This window comes from Heteronotia binoei, chromosome 4, assembly GCF_032191835.1.
Source record: "Heteronotia binoei isolate CCM8104 ecotype False Entrance Well chromosome 4, APGP_CSIRO_Hbin_v1, whole genome shotgun sequence".
NCBI lineage: Eukaryota > Metazoa > Chordata > Lepidosauria > Squamata > Gekkonidae > Heteronotia > Heteronotia binoei.
This window is the reverse complement of record NC_083226.1, coordinates 153,007,461-153,023,598: the sequence shown is the minus strand read 5'-3', so window position 1 is coordinate 153,023,598 and position 16,138 is coordinate 153,007,461. Positions and strand designations below refer to the sequence as shown.

The following is a 16,138-nucleotide window of genomic DNA, read 5'->3' as shown; positions in this document are numbered from 1 at the left end:
TTGCTCGCAAACTTCGAGGAAGTTTTGGAGAGGGAGGCGCGCGACGGCGAAGATTCGCTTCCTCGGGCGATGGGAAGTCGGCGAGGCGAGGAGCTGCAATCGGCGTCGGAGGGGCCGCAACTTAAGACCCGGACGGGGTTTTTTTTTGGGGGGGGGGGCTGTTTCAGACACACCAAAGCAACCTGCCTGGAAGAATCCCGAGGTTGGGGGCTCGTTTGTTTCGTTGGATCCCTGCCCCCCCCCCCCTTTCCTTAACAAGCGGGCGAGTCAGGCACTGGTTTTTTGGACCGACTGCAGGTGGTTGGTGCTTCTGGAATGGAGAGGGTTGTTTGTGGGTGGCCTCTCTTTGCTTGCGAAGAGGTCGGTGTTTGGTTGCTGTAGGCCGGGAGACACGCTCTGGAGCTGAAACAAAACCCCTTCCCCTGAACCAGCCAGCTAAACATGTATCGGCTCCCCTCCCGCGCTGTGTTCAAACCTTTCCTTCCTTGAAAATGTTAACAAACTCTGCCTCTCTGTTCCATTTGTTGTTCCTGAATGGTGGGATGTCGCTGTATTGAGTATTAAAGGGTGTCCCTCCAGGCACTTCCTACACTTTCCAGTCAATCACTTCCCCCCACCCCCCAATCCTATATTTACTATACATCCCTCTCTTATCCAATGGGACGACGTAACAGAAGGCAGGATAGAAACCCAGGGTCGTTCCCCCAGGGTGGATTGAAGTCACAAGCAACTAGACTCAGTTCATGCTTACTTGGAAGTCCACATGTTTACTTGCGTCCAGTCAGTGGCATTTACTGCCACAGCACTACAGCTTCAGTGTTGTCTCTGTTCAACCACCCTTTTGCTCATAACGTCAGGATAGTTTAGTTCTCCATTTATTTTGAAAGGTTAAATATGTTCCTTGAGGGTTTAAGTGTCTTTGCACAAGCATCAGTCTTTCTCCCTTATGCAATATCACTGGCGTTTTGGCATTAACTATACCTGCTTATGCGATGTTAAATCAAGTGTGCTCAGATTAAGCAATTTTAGTGAGGTATGTATTGGTTTCATGGATATGGTAATCAGATTTTGTTTCAGTGTTTCCCCATCAACTGGCCCTTCTCCCAGTATCCCAGAAAATCAGTAGATCCAATTTAAGATGAATCCTTCTAAACCTGCTCAGTGAAATTTACTTCCAAGCAAGCATGCACAGTGGCGAGCTGTTCATCTTGCTGGTTTCAGTGGTGGATTGCTAAACTTGTGTACAATATTTACTTAGTACACTTACATCAAGGCTGTGTACAGTTTCCTTCATTTTTCACAATGACCCAGGAAGGTAGGATAGGCTGCAGAAGAATGACTGGCTCAGAGTCCCCCAGCTAGACAGAGAGAGGATTTGAATCTGGCTCTCCCATATTAGTCTGACACCCTAACCACTACACCACACTGGACCGCTACATGCAATTCCTGTTGACGTGTTTCATTATTTGCTTGGCACAAGCAAGACTTGACTTTGGCAGAATTGTGTCCATTGCTTAAAATGATGACAAGGTGGATCTTTTCCCTGACTTTCAGTGTTGACTTCGAATTAAACTGGAGAGTCTTGTATACTATCGTAGAGAAACAAGGATGAGTACTTCATTCAGTATTGCAAAGTGTAGTAGTATCATGAGTGTGTCAGACTGTGTGGTATAGGCTTCAGTTGTCTGATCTAGCAAGCAGTTGTGTGCATGGAGGGGTGTGTGAAGTAGCAAATATTATTAAATCCTAGGAGATGGTGCATACAGAGTTCTCCATGATGATGGTGCATACGGAGTTTTTCTTTTGCAAAAGAAGTGGGGCGAAATATTTTTGTTTATGTTCATGAAGTCCTGCTGTTTCTGTTTGTCATTTGACATGGACTGGTTCACTGCAAGGATTTTGGACTGGTAAAAGACATTCTTCACCGTAGCTCCCTGGAACCCTGATTTAATCTCTGCAGTGTCGTTTTCCATCCTGCCCTTGCCCACTAAACAGTCTATTTACATGTCTGCATGAAGCTGCCTTAAACTGAATGAGACCTTTGCTATGTCTGGAGTAGCCTTGTCTATTCAGACTGGCAGCAGCTTTCCAGGGTCTCAGGCAGAATCACAGAGTCAGAATCATGGAGTTGGGAGGTACCCCCAGGGTCATCTACTCCAACCCCCCCTGCACAATGCAGGAAATTCACAGACATCTCCCGCTAAATTCACAGGATCAGCATTGCTGTCAGATGGCCATCTAGCCTCTGTTTAAAAACCTCCAAGGAAGGAGAGCCCACCACCTCCCAAGGAAGCCTGTTCCACTGAGGAACTGCTCTAATGCTCAGGAAGTTCTTCCTGATGTTGAGCTGGAAACTCTTCTGATTTAATTTCAACCCATTGGTTCTGGTCCTGCCTTCTGTGGCCACAGAAAACAATTCCACACCCTCCTCTATATGACAGCCCTTCAAGTACTTGAAGATGGTGATCATATCACCTCTCAGGCGCCTCCTCTCCAGGCTAAACATGCCCAGATCCTTCAACCTTTCTTCATAGGACTTGGTCTCCAGACCCCTCACCATCAGAGGTCTCTCATGTCACTGACTACCTGATCTTTTTAACTGAAGCTATCAGGGACTGAACTTGGAGACTTTTGTGTGCAAAGCAGATGTGCTGCTGCTGAGCGACAGCCCCACTTCCACCTCCACAGTTGGATTTATTTCTTTTTATTTAATTATTTACATTACTTACATTATTTACATAGTCCTCCTTTCCCAGTGGAACTCAAGGCAGATTACACAGAGGGAGTACAATCGACAGGATGGGACATCCAATAAACAGTGAAATAGGATTTGACTCGTAGATCCAACCAGAGGTCTAAAAAACCAGAACTGAAGCAAAGCATCAGTGTTAACACGACACATTAAATGATGCAAAATTACTTTTGATAGTTCTAAGCAGTGATCACACACTAAAGAATCCACTTTCAATCCACTTTCAGTCTACTTTCCAACTGGATTTTGCTAGTTCACACAGTAAAATCCAGCTGGAAAGTGGATTGAAAGTGTATTATTTAGTGTGTGTGATCGCAACCCTACACTTAGAGCTGGGCTTTGCTGAAGTTTCAGACCTTCAGCTTCAGGTCTGGGGGGTCCCTGTTTGCTCCAGACCTCCCTTTTCTGCTTCATTATATTTAGATCCCATTCTAGCATGATGGTGTTGTAAAAATTGTGGCATTGCATAAATCTTGCTATGTCAACATCTCCAGGCTCAGGGCCAGCCTCAATACAAAGTGTAACAACAACTCCACGTGTTTTCTTGCTGTCATTCTTCTCAGTTTACTGTTGTGTCATTTGTTTGTTATATCACTGCTGATGCAAAGGAAGGTGGAGAAGAGATGGGTGGCTGAGATGTGTATCTAGGGATTGGTCGTCAGTTGAGTACTTTGATTTTTTTTTCCAGGATCATGTGCCAGCCAATGGGTTTCATCTACCCATATTGATTTTTGCAACTGCCTGAGCCCATTAGGTGACTACTGAAGGCAGGTGCTGAACTCAGCACGGATTGATGTTGGGCGCCCGGTTGGCAGATTTCCAAACAATTGCATGCATGTGCCAACAGTATATCCAGGCTAAGTTCATTGCATGGTGTTCATATGGAGACAGCTGGCCTATAGCTATAAGCCAGAAGTGAGCATGGCTGGCTAATCAACAATATAAGTGGATTTCCTATTGTCCTGGCCCTGTTCCAGCATAACATTCACTCTTGGGCTTCCTCAACTGCTTTCGACGTACTGTGGCTTTCCAGGTCAAGGTGCTGTTTTTGATTTATAGCCCTGAGCTGCATGGTTCCCTAGTCCTCTCCCAGCTTAGAACTTCTGCTCCTCTTTTAAATCAGTCTCAACCACTGATCATTAGTACAGCTGATTTCAGTGTCACCCTTTGAAGGGTCTATACCTCACAGAAAGCTCTGAAATAATATCTTCTTGTCTTTATTGATTCATAGAGACGAAGGTTCGGTGCAGGGACAATTAAGTGATTCCAGAGAAAGCCTTATCCAGGGCTTTTTTTTGTAGCAGGAACTCCTTTGCATATTAGGCCACACACCCCTGATGTAGCCAATCCTTCTGGCCCTGTACTGAGAGCCCTGTAAGCTCTTGGAGGGTGTGTGGCCTATTAAGCAAAGGACTACAAAAAAGCTCTGGCCTTATCTGAAGTTGGTGCTCCATCCTCTTTTAAGGGGAGGCAGAATTCTCATCTTGGTGTCACCCAGGAACTCCCTAGTGCTGAAGACTCCCCAGTACCTGGTGAGGTATTTGCAAATATGATTTTTAAAAAAAAAAAAAAATAGAATATAGTTTTCTGTGAGAAGAATGCTGAATGCTGATAATATTACTGCAAAAAAAAAAAAATCTGCATAGCCCCTGATCTGAGGTTATCCCACCAACTTGGTGAGAATGGGTAGAAAGTAAATACAGACATCTGTTCATAAATCTCCCCTACAAAAAGGACAAAGGCCCCTGGTGCAGGGAAGGGCACAGGTGCCAGGATCCAGCATCTAGAGTTTCCTTTCCCATTGAGGTAATATCTCTTCCTGATAGGTGATGGAATTTTCAAGTTATCTGGGTGTATAATAAATGTAATCAGCACATAACAGCTATTCATGTCAATAAAGTCTAGTACTTGTTGGTTGCTATGCAGGGTCCTTGCTTATGTGACACTAGAGCTTAAGCTATTCATTTCACTGATGTGGTGCTATCTGTTTTATCGGAACCCTGGACTTTCCAATTCTGCTAGCGCGTGCTGAATATCAACATTCTGAAGATTGTGTTGGGTAGCGGTGTGATAAAATCAAATTGTGCTGTTTTTCGGTTACGCTAAATGTGAAGATATTGTGGGAAACAAGGTGAAAACAATGATACCGGTCCTTTACCTAACTTGAAACCTGTGCAGAAGAGAAAATTCAGCAAGTGCAACTTGAGGGGCAGTAGCACATTATCTACGAGATGAGGTGGAAGAAAATGGTAATCGTGTCTATACAAACACAACTTATATTTGTAAGCGCCGTCAAGTTGCAACCAACTTATATTTGTAAGCGCCGTCAAGTTGCAACCAACTTATATTTGTAAGCGCCGTCAAGTTGCAACCAATTTATGGCAACTCCAGCAAGGGACTTTCAGGGAAAGAGACATTTAGAGATGGTTTCTCATTGCCTTCCTCTGTAGAGTCTCCCTTGGTGGTCTGCCATCCAAGTACCAACCCTGCTTAGTTTACAAAATCTGATGAGACTGGACTATCCTATACACTAGGTTCCCCTCCTCTACAAGCACAGATTATTGTTAGACAAATAAAGATTTCCCACAAAGATGCCAGCGATATAGCAGATGAACCTTCTAGAAGCCCCCACCATTGGCCATTGGAAGGAGAGGACTCTGAAGCTATTCAAACTACTTACAGAAATGGAAGATTAATCCAAAATTCCATTAACACCTTACCGCTATACATTGAGTAGGATTTCCAAGCTCTTGAGAAATTTGCTCCTCTTCCAGTAACAGCTATTAGCTTATCATACTTGGAAGGAAATGTTCATCTAATTTTTACCATTTTGAAATAAAGTTGTGGTTTCTGGAAGCTCTAGAACTACTGCTCTTTTGATACTCATCAGCTATTTTATATGGCCTGTCGTTATTTCAGAATACTAAACATGGTACTAGAAGAAAACTGAGCACTGGAAGATTTATTTCATTAGATGACTCCTTTTAAGATGGAAGAGGCCTGGTTTGAACTCATGCAAGCAGGCTGATGATGGGGTAACATATTAAAACCTTATGAGGGTCCCTCTTTTACACAGCTGTGTGGTACACAAGCCCTAAATTTCCTTTCACCTGGTCACTCTAGACCAGAGGTGGCCAAACCTGCTTAATGTAAGAGCCACATAGAATAAAAGTCAGATGTTTGAGAGCCACAAGATATGAATGTCAGATGTTTGAGAGCTGCAAAGAAGGCAGGCAGACAAATAGGCCAGGGGAGGGAGAGGTGGAAAGAAAACAACTTTAAATGCATTCTCCAAACTGCTGGCTGGCTTGACTTAGAAAAGTGATTAAAATAGAGGAATGCCTTCTCCAGGCTGGCCAATGGGGGTTTCAAGAGCCACACAATATGTGTGAAAGAGCCATATGTGGTTCCCGAGACTCAGTCTGCCCATCCCTGCTCTAGACAATAGACTTTGATAGGAATGAAAGAAAAGTTATCTTGATGAAATGGTTCTCTTGAAGGTGTGACTGTAGAAAATATCTGCTTGGTTAGTGGGTTGCTTCCATACTGTTCATGTAAACATAAATTTTGTGCGACTACATTTAATCTGCTTTGACCTGGATGGCCCAGGCTAGCCTGATCTCATCAGATATTGGAAGCTGAGCTGAGCTGTCCTTTGGTTATTTGGATGGGAGACCACCAAGGAGGTCCAGGGAATGGCAGACCACTGCTATTCGTGGTTGAACACCCCGTGGAGGTCACAGTAAGTCAACAGTAACTTGACGACACCTTCCACCATCACATTTAAACCTGCCCCATGTTGGACATCAGGGCATTGAATGGTGAATACATTTGTGTGAACCAACCCTGATATCCAGAAAGTCACCCTGTACTGATTCCCAAGCCATGCACTCCTGGAATGTGATATTGCAATGTAACCCTAGAATATTAATATGATACAGTAATGCCCATTTGAATTGGAATGGTCTTTCTTGCGCATAAGGGAGAAAAATCCAGTTCCTTCTAGGCAGGCTGGAATGATGTCAAGTCTGGTTCACAGACTGGACAGATGTGGCGGCTATGCTGAAAGGCTAAGGAGCATCCATCTTTCTGCTCCTGGAGATGAAGAATTCCAGGCCTAGAGAGGGACACGTAGTGGGCAGAACTGTAAAAGTTCCTTTACTTCTTCTGGCAACCTTTTAAGTCCTGTTATCAAAACATAAAAAAAAAGGGTTACCAGGACCCCTGCAACACAAATAAATGGCTTGTATATATATGTTCTGTTATTCTTCAGGGCAAGACAGCAGAAACACAAAGGCTAAGGGTTAAGTGGCCATCTTGTTGTGAATGTGTGGTATACCTGTAAACTGGTCTCACATTTCTGCCGGGGAATCTGACTTTTAACGAAATTTCTATTTTTCTTTAATTACTGCTAAGGCTATCAAAGTCAACCAATCTCCTGAACACTTGATGGATGCCTATCCATGTTTGACATTAAGGGAAAAATCTATCACTTTGGGGGAGCTTCAAAGGAATCAGTTTGGGAAAAACAGGCCCATAAAAAGTCATTTGGCCAGTGTAATTAAAATTCCTCTATTAGGGGCATGGGTCTATGACACAATGATCTCTGACTGCATATTCCACATATGACACTCTGATTTTCCACTGGTGTGACACCCTGCTTCCTCATTGGGTAATTGAATCGCTTGATGCGACATAATTTACCCTAATTTACCCAGGCAATCCTACCTGTCAAGATTGGGGATTCCTCCATCCTCTCCTCCCTCCATCCTTCCTGTCTTCACACACACACCCCTTCTTCTCAAGAGAAATCTCCCTCCAGAGGCCTTGTGTTTCCTCTGATTGAGCCTGCTCTGCAAGATATAGGTATTGTATCACCTCTCCCCCCATCCATACTTATTCAGCTTGCCACTGTATTCCTCTTGTGTGCTTGAAATTGTTTAATTGGGAGGTAACTATTTGAAAAACAATACCTATAATAAAATCCATTATTAACCAAAGGATTTTCAGTGGTCTATCTCTGTAAACATTGACAGAGATCCTTGCTCACCTCACCTCTCATAGACTCACCATTTTGAGCTAAGAAATATTAATATTCCCCAATAAAAGGTTAGTTGAGGTGTTAACAACCCTTTTGCAAGCAAAACTAGTCAAGTTTAATAGAAAGTGTTTGGCATTGGCCTTTGCTCCTGCGAAATGCAACTGAGCAACAAAATCTTTCTTCTTTCTGCATTATCTTTAGCGTGGGTTATGAAATGAGTACTGACATCTGGGTGACGCAAATAGAGTTGCTTCTTTATACAATACTGTTTTCTACATGGCGATTAATCTCAGTGAAGGAAAGTAACATGGCACAGGGGTCCTCTGACCTTTTGCACCATATGTATAAGGAAGAGGCTGTGGCTCAATCAAAAGGCTTCTGCTTTACATGCAGCAGGTCCCTGGTTCAATCCCCAGCATCTCCAGTTATAAGGATCAAGTTGGAAGTGATGTGGAAGACCTTTACCTGGGACCCTGGAGTTCCTCTGCTGGTCTGAGTAGACAATAATGACCTTGATGGACCAGTGGTGTAATTCAGTATAAAGCAGCTTCTTGTGTTCATATATAAAGGCAAAAGTAGTCTCCTGTGCAAGCACCGGGTTGTTACCGACCCATGGGGTGACGTCACATCACAGTGTTTTCACAGCAGACTTTTTACGGGGTGGTTTGCCATTGCCTTCCCCAGTCATCTACACTTTACCCCCAGCAAACTGGGTATTCATTTTACCGACCTCAGAATGATGGAAGGCTGAGCCGGCTACCTGAGCCCAGCTTCCGCCGGGATCAAACTCAGGTTGTGAGCAGAGCTTGGACTGTAGTACTGCAGCTTTATCACTCTGCGCCACGGGGCTCCTAAGGTGTTCATATATATGGCTGGTTGAACTGTCATCTGTGCCATCTGGTCAGTCTGTGCAGCTGTTGCAAACCAGAAGTACTTGTGTCTCTTAATACAATACAAATTGCTTGCGTTACAGTGAGATTCATTTCTATGTAAGGCCATTTTAATATATTTACCTTATGTACGGCCTGCTGTCCTCGCTGATCAGGTGCAGGGATCATCACAGTCGGGTAAGTTAGGACATGGCAGGGAGGAAGGGAAAGATATTTTCAGTTAGTGCTTACAGTTTAAAAGTCAGCCAAGAGGTAATGGAAATGCAGTATGTGCCATTTGGAACTTTGCTGAACTTGGAGTGGCCAGGTCTCCAGAAAATATTCTGCTGTCAGAAACCAAGAGAAATAACGAGACCCTTTGTACCTGCGTGCGACCTCTGAAAATTTCATTTTGCTCAAACCAGAAGTGACATTTGAAACTCTGGGGAAGGAACAAAATAGTCAGAATGATCAGAGAATACATACATATGAAGCTGCCTTATACTGACTCAGACCCTTGGTCCATCTAGGTCAGTATTGTCCACTTAGACTGACACTTGGCTCTTCAAGGTCTCAGGCAGGAACCTTTCACATCACTACCTACTTGATCTTTTAAAACTGGAGATGCCAGGGATTGAACCTTGGGCCTTCTGCACGCAAAGCAGATGCTCTTCCACCAGGCCGCAGCCCTGGAACAAGCCAGGCTGAGTGGTCCTGCAGCCCTAAAAGCCAGCACTGCAAGGGCCACTCAGTCCAGTGGTCATTAGCTGACTCTAGAAGCTGATTAATGAACTGACGCCCATTATCATTGTTACTGAAGGGTCTTTGCTGAGGTGCACTTACAATTGCCAGGTTTTACCTTTGCTGGAGTGAGGAGCTTTGGTGGACATTCTGGAGGTGGGAGGAGATGCCACTTGACATCCCCAGCATGATGACATCACCAAGTAGCCACCAAGATGTCATCACACCAGGGAAGCTCTGATATTTGGGCAATTTTTTTTTCCGCCTCAAAACCATAGAGTATGCCCATATACCAGAGCGTCCCCCATGCAACATCCCTGGTATGATGACATCACACAGCCACATCCCTGTTCAGGGGTGGGGCTTCTTGAAGCCTTGAAAACCAGGGGTTTCCTCAGCACTGCCGGGGAAATGGCAACCCTAGGTGTACCGGCAGCCTAGGACTTAGCTTGGCTGTACTCGCTCCTGGGACTTGGCTGTACTTTCTCCTGGCCACCAGCAGCTTTCTAGGGTAGCGGCCAATCAGGAAATGTTCCTGTAAGTTACATGGCCAGACCATCTCGATAGCGTTCCTCGGCTCTGTATACTTTCTGATGTGCCAAGAATGCTCCTGGAACATGAGAGATGCACTGTTAATTTCAGTCCGAGGAGTTGATCTTCATGTGCAAAGTGATATGCATCTGGATTGGCCTTCTCTGTTGAAATAAAGGAGTAAAATTAATGCATTGGAGTTGCTTGAGAAGAGCAAATCTGCTCATTTGAGCATTGGGACTTCTGGAATCTGAAAGGAAGAGCTCACATTTGTTTATGTACAGACTTCTATCATGTACACAGTAGAACTCTATAATAAAACGTCATAGAGCATCAGCTGTCACTGTCATTACTGTAAAATTTTATATCCTTAATAATATATTAAACTTGACCGTACGATTATTTCCAGAAATCACTGCTGTTCCTGCCTCAGGGTCATGCTGCATAGTCCATGGTTATTCATCAGGAGGGAGGCATTTCATGTGATTCTCATACCGGCATCTCGTCTCTCTGTCTGTCTGTCTCTCTCTCTCTCTCATAACCAGAGGAAGGGATGTACAGCAAGGTGTTATGACTCTACTGTTGTTGTGATGCCTGGTTGGGTCTGGGTAGGAACAAATGAAGTGCGGAAAATGGAGAACAAGAGAAACAAAGTCAAGCTTCAATCTGGGATGAAATAGAAGAGAATTGTTGGGAGCCCAAACCAAAATGAAGCGTAATGCCAGACATCAAGAGACTCAAAGGATGGGTACTGAACAGAATAGCTTGGGCCAGCTGTGCACAGAAGTAAAGGATTTTCTTCTGAAGACCTGCTCTCTATGGTGACCAGAGACAGGGCATTTTGGTGGTGGGGCCTCACCTTTGGAGTGCCCTCCCCCAGGAGGCCTACCTGATGTCTGCCTTACTTTCTTTTTGTTGCCAGGCTACAACATCCCTCCCCCTCCCAGTCTTGTGCCTAAGGTCTTTTTTATAGTATGTTCCTGGTCTGAAGATCATTTTATCTACATCATTTTAGGCTGTTCAGTGTATATTTTATTGCTGCTGTTATACCCTGACTGTTTTAATACACTGGCCTGTATTTTAATGGTTGTGTTTTATGGTATTGGCCTTTTCTTTATGGTTGTCTTTTAATAGCTTTGTTTTTAATGGGTGTGCTTTATTGGTTCTGTATTATCTTGACTGTAAGCTGCCTGGAATAGGTCTCTGGAGAGGGGCATATAAATTTTCAAAATAAATGAGTGAGTACAATGCCCTCACAGAGTGAAAACTGATGAATATCTTCATGGATGCAGCTGTCATGTGGAGTATAGAAGGCAAGGCAGAAATACACCTCCATCTTGGAGCTGAAATACATACCCTGTTGTCAGAATAACCTGTCTCAGATTCTCACTGGGAGGCAGGGCTGAGAAACTGTGAAGACCACACATGCTGTTATCTCAAAACATAAAGGCTTTGGCAGATTCTTTCCAGACTAGGCAGATGTACATTAAAACCTCCTGTATTCCCTTCAGAGAAATAATTGTGCGTGATACATCTGCATGCTGTTGTGGTTAGTGGGATGCTGTGAAGCCACTGAAAGAATGAGAAAGTCACTCTCATCTTTCTATTCCTTGAGTGCAGCCCAATCCGAGTTAAGTGCAACAGATTCCCAGTGAAAGTAATGGAACAAAGTTGGTTAGAACTAATTTCAGTATAGGGCTAATTCAAGATGTTCTGCTGTTAAAACTAATGCTTTCACTTACACTGAATAATGCACTTTCAATACACTTCCAACGCACTTTGCAACTGGATTTTATAGTATGAAATGACAAAATCTATTTGCAAATGATCATTAAAGTGCATTGGAAGTGGATTGAAAGCGAATTATTCAGCTTGTGTGAAAGTGCCAGGTACACCCATTGGCTCTTACCATGCTATCATTTCCAACATATCACACTTAACCCATGTGATCTGCTGGCAGACTCCTCTCTGAACTGCCCCAAGCAGTTGATACGATGGTTTGCTTGATGAACTGGTCCTGCTAAAGTCCCTTCAAGAATAACAGTACAAGTGTAGGCATGTGCAACTTGTCTTAGTCCCAGATGCACAAAAGACTGCTCCCTGAGACCCTGGGCAGCAGGGTCCCTGAGTCCTGCTCACATTTTACAGTGAATGCCTGTGTGTGCATATGTCTGTTTGTATGAAAGAGCCAACATGTGTTCACTTTATGAACGACACTGGGGACCAGTATGAGCATGGGGTTTGTATCATACATTCATTCATTCAGCACTGTTAGGGAGCATTGCTTGGCACAAATACAGACAACAAGCTAGTGTGCACTGTGCATGGATTATACATGCATTCACTGTAATTTGCAATCAGAGATTCTATCAGGCAAGGCAGAAAAGGCTGATCTAGATAGACCAATGGCAGGCAGGTTTCTGTGAATGTATTTTCTGTGGCAACTCCAGGCTTTGGTCTCAGGCCTTCGTATCCCTGTCTTGGTGGGCTTTTAGACACCACTGGCAGAATCAAATTGCAGTCAATGTTTGGTTTTTAGCGCTCTCTGATTGTGTTTTGGATCTTTGCCCGAGTTCCCCTGTCTTTTTAAATGGTGGTTATTGTACTGATCTGATTAGGGCTTTCTTTTGGTATGGATTTTTTTTTTGTCCTGCACTTTTATGTGTTTGTTCTTTAGTGTTTCCTTTTGCTTGCCGCTTGGGAGAGGGGTGGCAATTGGCCAAAAGATGCAGTAGGACTTTTTTCTTTTGTTAAGTAAAGAAGAAATTATCTGGTTGGCCAGTGTAGGAAACAGGATGCAGAACTAGATGGACCTTTGGCCTGATCTAGCCAGACTCTTTTTGTGTTCTGAAGCTCTCTTGTGCAGACCCTATTAAAGTAAATGTAAGCTTATGCAAGCAGCATGTCGGCTTAGGCCTTGGTTAAAAAACAGTAAACCAATTAAACAAGGCATAATTGGGGTTGTAAAGTGGGTGGGGCTGAGAGAGCTCTCACAGCAGCTGCTCTTTCAAGGACAACTCTTGCAAGAGCTATGGCTGACCCAAGGCCATTCCAGCAGCTGCAAGTGGAGGAGTGCGGAATCAAACCCTGTTCTCCCAGATACGAGTCTTAACCACTACATCAAACTTACGGTAGTTCTCTCTCCTTCTCTCCTTTCTTTCTAGTTCTAAAGATCAGAAGAAGGATGTCCTTTCATTCTCCCTGTTTAGCAGTCTCCCTTTCTGACTTTGCAGCCCATTCATCTTTTACTCCAGACCTACATCTCATTTCAGTGGAATTTATGTTCAAGTTCAAACTGCAGGCTCCATCCCTTCCCTATTCTCTGGTCATGCCACACTGCTGGAGAAAATCGTTAATGCTGATCTCTTCACATTCATCTAAGTGGGCAAGACGAGAGAAATTGCTATCTAGGAGTTCGGAGGCACAAACCAGCCAAGATTAAACACTTGTTTATCTCCTTGGTTTCAATGGGATATGTGAGCACATGTGCTTCACTCTCACACTAGGTCAAAAGCACTTAGGTGTGCTTAACTTTGACCCAAACTTGTTGCTGGAACAAAGTCTGTACTGTGGCTTGATGATGGGAACAATGGAGAATTTCCTTTCTTCCTTCCTTGGTCTGCATTTGGAAGAAAAGTGGGGTATGAGTATCTGAAGGAATAAAATAATGACACGCAGGGAGCAAAAATTCAGGCCCCAGGTACTAATCTTTTTATTGCTCTCCATGCTTTTAAAAATATATATTTACTGATGTTATAAGGACTAAATTATAACAGAGGCCAGACTAAATAGTAAAAGTCATATACTGATTTGTGAGCACAAGGGGCTTTAAATTTCAATCCAGTTTCGTGTGACTGCATATGCTCAGTGTATATGCTGTGCAGCATTTTTGTCTTAGCATTGAGCCAAGACGAAAAGCACCAGGCATGCTAAATGGCAGTTAGTACTAGGCTGACCCAGGAATACTCCCATATTAACCTACCCTACTACCTGGGTCATCTTTGGAGGTCCTGCAACCTGAGGCTAAATGAATAGCAACCCAAGACAGGGTCTTCTCCATCATAGCACCAAAACTTTGGAACTCCCTCTCTAGCTCTCTTCCCATCCATGTTTTTTTAAAATATGTTTTTATTATGTTTTTAAAAACATTTATGCATATGTTTGTATTTTGAATGCTTTCAATGACTGAAACATTTTAATGGCTTTCGTTTTGATTTTTAGTTCCATTGAGTTTTAGAAACTCGAGCTGCTTACTGTCATGGGAACCCAGAGTTGTGTGGAAAGGCAGCATAGAAATGTTTTAAATATGTTGTGTACCTTCTAACCTTGGGCTAGTCAGCTGTTACGAGAGCAACATATGAGAGCTGATGGTGTGTGGTCTGGTCCCATGCCCCCCACTGTGGTAACATCTATTTAGAAACAGGCAGGGCTTTTTTTTGCAGCAGGAACTTCTTTGCATATTAGGCCACAACCCCCTGATGTAGCCAATCCTGGAGCTTACAGTAGGCTTTTAAACTCTTGGAGGATTGGCTACATCCTTTGCATATTAGGCCACAACCTTCTGATGTAGCCAATCCTCCTGGAGCTTACAGAGCCCTATAAACTCTTGGAGGATTGACTACATCAGGGGTGGGTGGCCTAATATGCAAAGGAGTTCCTGCTACCAAAAAAAAGCCCTGGAAACAACAGGAACAACACAGATGAGATTAGGTGAATGATGGACTCCCTCTTCAGTTTAGGGTTGCCACTCCAGGTTGGCAAAACACTGGAGATTTTGAGGTAGAACCTGGGAAGAGTGGGGTTTGGGGAAGAGAGGGTCTGGCTGTCACCTTCTAAAGTAGCCTTTTTCTCTACAGCAACTGATCTCTGTCATCTGGAGGTCAGTTGTAATCCTAGGAGATTTCCAGGCCTCACCTGGCAGTTGGAAACAATATTTCAGTTGAGCCTTAAGTCAAGTGCCTCCCAGAGAGAAGTAGCATCCTTGTTTTATGAGGCCATGCCACATTAATCAGCTCTGATTGTTGCATTTGACAGAGAGCGAATACAGGGCAATGTAGGACAGAGAACAATGGTGTAACCCACTGTGTGCCCCAGTGGGGAGAAAATAGAACATAATGCATTGTCTGCAGAGGGTCTGAAGTTCAATGCCAAGGATCTCAGTTAATGGAAATACCTTCATCTGTCTGACAGAATGGATAACTCTGAACAGGATGGACCAGTGGACTGAGCTGTGAGTAGAAGGTGACTTTAGGTACACAGAAGGAAATGCGTAAAATTGCTGTCAAAATAAGGTTCAGACTTAATTTCCCTCCAAGGCCAGTGTTCATCAAATCTGATTAAAGGTAGATACCATGAATTCTTTCATAGCACCAAATATTTAGTTTAAATTTTTATTTGTTCAAGTTCTATTGTTTTTAAAATTGCAACTGAAATTGTTGTTTTTAACATGCCTGTTAGCTGCCCTGATTCCACTTGCAGAGTAGGTGGGATATAAATCTAAGGTAAATAAATAAATAACTAAAATGAAAGCAAACTTCTGAGTCAGCTGTCATGAGCCCAGATAGCATCCACACAGATGGGGTTTTTTTTCCCCTCTGAAGCATTTATAATTTAACTATTACCTAACTTTGCTGGTCCCCTTTCTTCAAGGAGTCTTACTCCAGGCAACTTCTAACAGCATAAAAATAAATAACGGGATACAAAACAAAAGCCCCTTAGTTTATTAATATACCAAAAATGTTTTAATGCTGACTTCCAGCAACTTTGGCCAAGATTATAACTCTTGCCTGGCAGAACTCCAGGAAGTTTATTAGCTGTCCGATGGTTAGATGGCAGCACATTTACCATCTTAAAGCTTTCAGGCTGGGTGAAGCTGCGCCTGTTGAATTCCTGACAGTGCCACAGTTCAAGACACAACAGCCTTGAGAAATATTTAATGGAGAATGTGGGGTACAAGTGTTTTAAACAAGTAAAAGGATAAGGTCCAGGTGAGAAAGCAAAGGAGTAACTCTAAGTAATTTATTATTTTATTTATTTTTATTTTATTTTATTCGATTTATATCCCGCCCTACCCCTCCGAGGCGGGCTCAGGGCGGCTCACAACACAAAAGCTAACAAGAATCAATTTAAAAATGCATTAATAATTATACAATAAAATACATAAAAACACATAAAATGGGCTGTCAGGATCTGGGAGAAGAACCA

General features: G+C 43.4%; 1 protein-coding gene and 1 long non-coding RNA gene across 2 annotated transcripts in view; both read left to right on the top strand.

Annotated features, from left to right (window-relative positions):
* Positions 1-16,138, top strand: part of LOC132569709 (uncharacterized) — a 405,436-nt gene that overhangs the window by 193,090 nt on the left and 196,208 nt on the right. The gene's annotated exons all lie outside the window — the stretch shown is intronic.
* The window catches only part of GHR (growth hormone receptor), a 208,888-nt gene that overhangs the window by 340 nt on the left and 192,410 nt on the right, over positions 1-16,138 (top strand). The gene's annotated exons all lie outside the window — the stretch shown is intronic.